The sequence below is a fragment of the Mus musculus genome, chromosome X (assembly GCF_000001635.26).
Source record: "Mus musculus strain C57BL/6J chromosome X, GRCm38.p6 C57BL/6J".
NCBI classification, from domain to species: domain Eukaryota; kingdom Metazoa; phylum Chordata; class Mammalia; order Rodentia; family Muridae; genus Mus; species Mus musculus.
In genome coordinates, this window is record NC_000086.7 from 67,591,552 (window position 1) to 67,596,998 (window position 5,447).

Sequence of the window (5,447 nt, forward strand, 5' to 3'; positions counted from 1 at the left end):
TATACCATGTTGACACTATGTGATCTATTTGTGTCTGACTATTAATTACAGTTATATGGACCCAAGTTAGCATGTTCAAAGAGAAATGCCATACATTAGGCTCTTAAAGCGAAATCCCATGGGCTATGTAATTATCTAGGATCTCTGGAAGTTTAAAGTTGAATAGAAATAAAAGAGTAAGCTCTCATAGTACAACAATGGAGGTTGTGGAAGAGGTTTCTCTTGATAGCACTGCTTTTCTCTGCTGATTTGATTGATGTTCCATAGATCCTGCCCAAAGCCACCCTACATTAGAAATCTGCTCATAGCCAAGGGAATAGGTATATGTGCTTGTACTACTAAGGCCCAAACCACATTTTTAAAGCCTAAGTAAAAGGCAAATGTAATTATTTTACAAGTAGTCTTGAGTGGTAGGCAGTATTTTGATTAACATAGCTAATAACAAATAAGGGGAAAATTGATTACTAAAAAGAAATAATGTTTGAAACCGAAGTGGCCAGAAATCTAAGAGAGAAGACTTCTCAGAAGTGTCTGTGACAAAAATTTGGCTGAAGCAGCAATAAATGAGCTTTTATATTTAGAAGAGACATCATCTGTGTGATCTTAATATGAAACTGACAAGACTAAAGCCAATAGATTAAGAATAATGAGAGCCTAGGTGCATGGATAATGAGTGAATAAGCACTGTATGAGAGAAGTATATATTTTTCAAAAATGGGACAAAAACCCAGCAACAACAATAACAAAAACTTTTCCAGAAACATTGATTGGACATTTGACCATCCACATGCAAATGAATGAAGTTAGACCGTAAAGTGTACTTGTTAATCACAGCTGTAAAACCAGCAAAGAATAGTATTTACTGAATATTCATACTGCTCCACACAGAGGTCTATAACTCATGTAAACCTTGACTATGACATTTGTAGAAAAGCTCATGTGAACAACACTATAATTGATATAGTGAGCCACAGTTTAGTTTTTTTTTATCTAAAAAGTTATTACAAATAAGATTACACAAGTTTAAGCTGTTAAATTTGTGTAGATTTATTACAGAAGCTATAAGAAAACAAGCACATACTCTAAAGGCCCCAATCCAATGAAGCCCATTTTGGTGGTTTGACTCATAGATTCATGTGTCTGCATGATTGGAATAGCACTATTGAAGGAGGTATGACCTTGCTGGAGGAAGTGTGTGACTATGAGAAGTGGTCTTTGAGGTCTTTATGCTCAAGCTCCACCCAGTGTAAAATGACAAGTCTTTTCCTAGCTGCATTCAGATCAAGTTGTAGAACTCTTGGCTCCTCCAGCACCATGTCTGCCTGCACGCTGCCATGCTTAATATAATGGTCTAAACCTTTGAAACTGCAAGCTAGCCCCAATTAAATGTTTACCTTTTCAAGAGTTGCCTTGGATATGGTGTCTCTTCACAGCAATAAATCTCTAAGACATCCATGCAATTTTCATATGGTGTCTTTAACCTTGGAATTTGTTAAACCCATAACCTTTAAATGGATTACAAAGATCTTGTTTTATTTTAAAATGTTTCTCTATCTTTGGAATTAAATTCACTCAAGCTTGTTTGATTTGATGTCTCTACTATTTTGATGTTTGAATTTTCTGCAATAAATGATTTTTGAAATGTATCTGACTGCAGTACTTATTTATTTTCAGGAGCATTGACAAAACATTAATTTTTGTAACTTAGTAGTAGAATTCTGGTGAACTTTCTAAAGGCTCTCATTTCATATTGTAAAACTGTACTTCTTAAAAGATTAGAAGAAATTTAATAAAGTAATGGGAATTTTTTTTTTTAGTTTTCTCATTGGAAGTATTTGATGTTGGTGGTTATTGGTTCTTTTGAATTTCACACCATCTACCCCAGTTTCACTCATCTCCTCCTCCCCTCATATCTGCCCTTCATCCTTGCAACCTCCTCTTAACAAAGAAAAAATAATCTTATTATGGAGCTGCAGTATGACAGTGTTTGTCCCATAGTATACCTTTTTGTCTATACTTCTTTGCTTGCAAATGTTCTCTTCAGTGACTCATTGGTCTAGTATAAGGACTCAGGCTTCTGCTGCTCGGTCAATACTGGAAACTCACTGGTGCTCTTCTTGGATTTCCTGTTGTTGCTTTGTGTCATGAATATTCTGCAGTTTTGGATCTATTGAACCAGTTACATCATGCACTCCAGCAATTCATCAATGTGGCAGATGTTGGGGTGAGCCAATTCAAAGCCCTGGATCTAGGCCTGAGAAGTATCTGTGCTGATCATCTTACAGGCTTTTCTCTTCTCATGCCCTTGGGATGGCTCCCCACAACCAGGGCTAGCTGTGTCTTGCTGCCCAGGAAAAGTGTAGAACCTGCTCTCTCCAGTGTTGTAGCTGGTGAAGGGAAGGGACCACTCTTCTGCTCTCAAGATGCAGGCAGGGCCAACTCTGCTCCACCTCCAGCAGTGGCTCCAGCAAAAGGGAAAGTAATCTCTCCTTCACCAATACCACCTGCACAGCAGGCAAAAGGCAGGCTGGCTCTCCCACACTCATGCCTGCTGGGATGGCTCACCAGCACCCCTACATCTAAGGCTGTGTTACCCAAGTAAGGTGCAGAACAGAGGGCAAGTAGGAGGGGGCATCTCTCCCTTGCCAAGTCTCTGCATGGCACATAAATGACTGTTTCAACTCTTGCATGCTCACATTCTCAGGATAGCTTTTTCTGTGCCTCCATCAGGATAAGCTATACTCTTCTGCCCAGATAAGGTACATTGGTTACTTTCCTGGGTATTGCAGCTGATGAGACACAAAGCCACCTCTCCTGCTTTCAGGATACCAGAGCTAGGTCTCCCACTTGCTGTAGGTGGTGAAGTATCTCTCCTTCGTTCAAGCCACCACACAGGAGACCAGTGGTTGGGTCAGCTCACCTCACCCACAACTCCTGCAGTATTCAGGGCCTGAAGCTCCAGAGTACTGCAGCTGGCTAGGGTCAGAGTCAGCTCTCCTTCTCCCATGCTTCCAGGACCAGCACTTCCTGGTGCCCAGGTGAGAGGTGGAGCCATTTCTGTACAGCCCTCTCAGATAGTAATATGTGCCCTGGAAGTAGCCCAGACTAGGGATGGTAACAGACCCCTGTTTGGTGGTAACAGACTCCTGTGTGGCCTCCAGGTGTCATCATAGGCCAGGAATCCATAATATATTTAGGTGGCATCACAAGCTAATTACATCAGACTGTGATAGAGATACCTCACTAGCCCCAAGTCTCCAGTTCTGCTTCTCTCCATTGTACTCACATCTGTCTGTTCCTCGTTCTCTTCCATTTCTACTCCACTTACTTGTACCTTTTAGTGACACCCATGGTATCTGAGAGTCTGAGGTCATCTCGGGAGTAATCTCAAGAGTGATATGCCATGTTTATGCATTATGGCACTGTGCAAGGGTCATCTAGGGCATGGTCTGCCCCTACCCTCCCTACGTAGCAAGAGGTTTGTGGTCATTTCAGGCTAGGTCTCTGTCTAGATTCCATAGTACTGGTCTAGTGGTCATCTTGGGATTGCTCTTCAGCTGAGCTCATTGGAGTGGTAAGGATTGTCTGTCTAGGGCTCACTCTGGCCCTAGGCCCATGATTCTAGGCAGGGTTTTTCTAATCTCTGGCTAGCTTCCCATCCTGAGGGCCTATCCAGACCTGGGCAGTGCCATCCTGGTGGTTGTCTCAGGCTAACTCCCTGTATTGGCTCCCTAGTGTTGAACTGGTGGTTATCTCAGGCTTGCTTTTTTTCTCAGAGAATGTTAGGCTACTTGTCATTCTGATGTTCATAGGTCAGAACACTGAGTATAGACAGATCCTCTCTCCTCTCTGCCACCTATTGCATCTGCAGTGCTTCTCATGGCAGAATGAGGGAAATATTTCTACTAACAAGGGGGCATTGATTTTAAACTGAAAAATTTCAGAACATCAACAAAAAGGTTAAAATAATCCATAATAAAAATTATTACTTGAAATTATAAAAATACTAACTAGATGATCCTTTATATTTCTAGAGAGAAGAACTAATCATAATCAACAAAACTATGAAGAAAACTACAACTTAAAGTGACCCAAATTCCAAGGACAAATATTGTGTCTAGAGGAAACTAGCTTAGAACTCACAGGATAGATGTCCCAACATAGAGAAAAAAATTAATTGCTTACTTGATGTACTTGCATTTACTAGAAGGTTTAAAACTTTAAGAAGAAATATAGGAAAAGTTTGATGGAAAATTGTAAAGTGGGAAATTGAAACAATTATAAACTTTAAAAAGTAGATTTATAAATTATAAGGATTGTAATTTATGTGCCTATAAAATGAATAATATTCAATGTAGATATAATGATGTAAATATTAAAGATTAATTTAATATAATTAGTATTTATATTAAAATGTTTTAGTAAATAATCATTGTGAATAAAAGATAAAACAGTACTTTAAAAGCTGATAAAATAATAAGGGATATTAGAATGTGCATATTATTTTGAATAGAAGAAATAATATGAGGAAGACCTAAGAGATTTAAAACTATGCTTAGCAATAGGGAAGAATAATATTTTAAATATAATTAATTCTTTTGTAGAAAACATTGTTTGCTCTAATTTATTTTATGTATATACTACATTTTCCTGTTAAATTATTTAACTGCTTACACTTATATGAGGGATACCTACATAAATCCTAAAACTAGTTATATATTCCCAAACGCCAAGTTGATAAGAATGCAAAGCATTGGTAGAAACTTGAAAACAGAAGACACATAAATAGGAAAGAAGCATAGATAAGATAGACTAGTAAGCCAGAAGGAAAGAAATGTATCCATTGAGATGTAATTTCACATGTGCATCTAGGTTAAACAATGGATCAAAGACTGCAGTGTAAAATCAGATGCAATAAATACAATCAACAAGGAAATGGGGAATAGCCTTGATAGCATTTGCACTATAGACAACTTCTGGGAAAGAATGTGAATGGTACAGGTACTAAGATGAACAATTGATAAATGGGACCTCATAAAACTGAAAAGGTTCTGCGAGGCAAAGGACACCATGATAGGACAGAATGGCAGCTTACAACATGAGAAAAAAATCTTCACCAACTCTAAATCTAAAAGAGGGATGATATCCAAAATAAACAAAGAACTCAAGAAACTAGACATCAACAAACCAAAAATCCAATTAAAAATGGGGTATAGATCTAAACAGAAAATTCTCTACATAGTAGCTAAGAACCACTTAAGGAAATGCTCAAAATCCTTAGCCATCGTGAAAATGTAAATCAAAAGACTCTGAGATTCCATTTTACATCCATCAGAATGGCTAGAATCAAAAATTCAAGCAACGCCGGGCGAGAAACCCTGTCTCGGAAAACAAACAAACAACCAAAAAACAACAAAACAAACAAACAAACAAACAACAACAAAACC

General features: G+C 38.2%; 1 pseudogene; it reads right to left on the reverse strand.

The window, feature by feature from the left end:
* Positions 1 to 3,778: 3,778 nt before the first annotated feature.
* Positions 3,779 to 3,887, reverse strand: Gm26276 (annotated as a pseudogene).
* Positions 3,888 to 5,447: the final 1,560 nt, after the last annotated feature.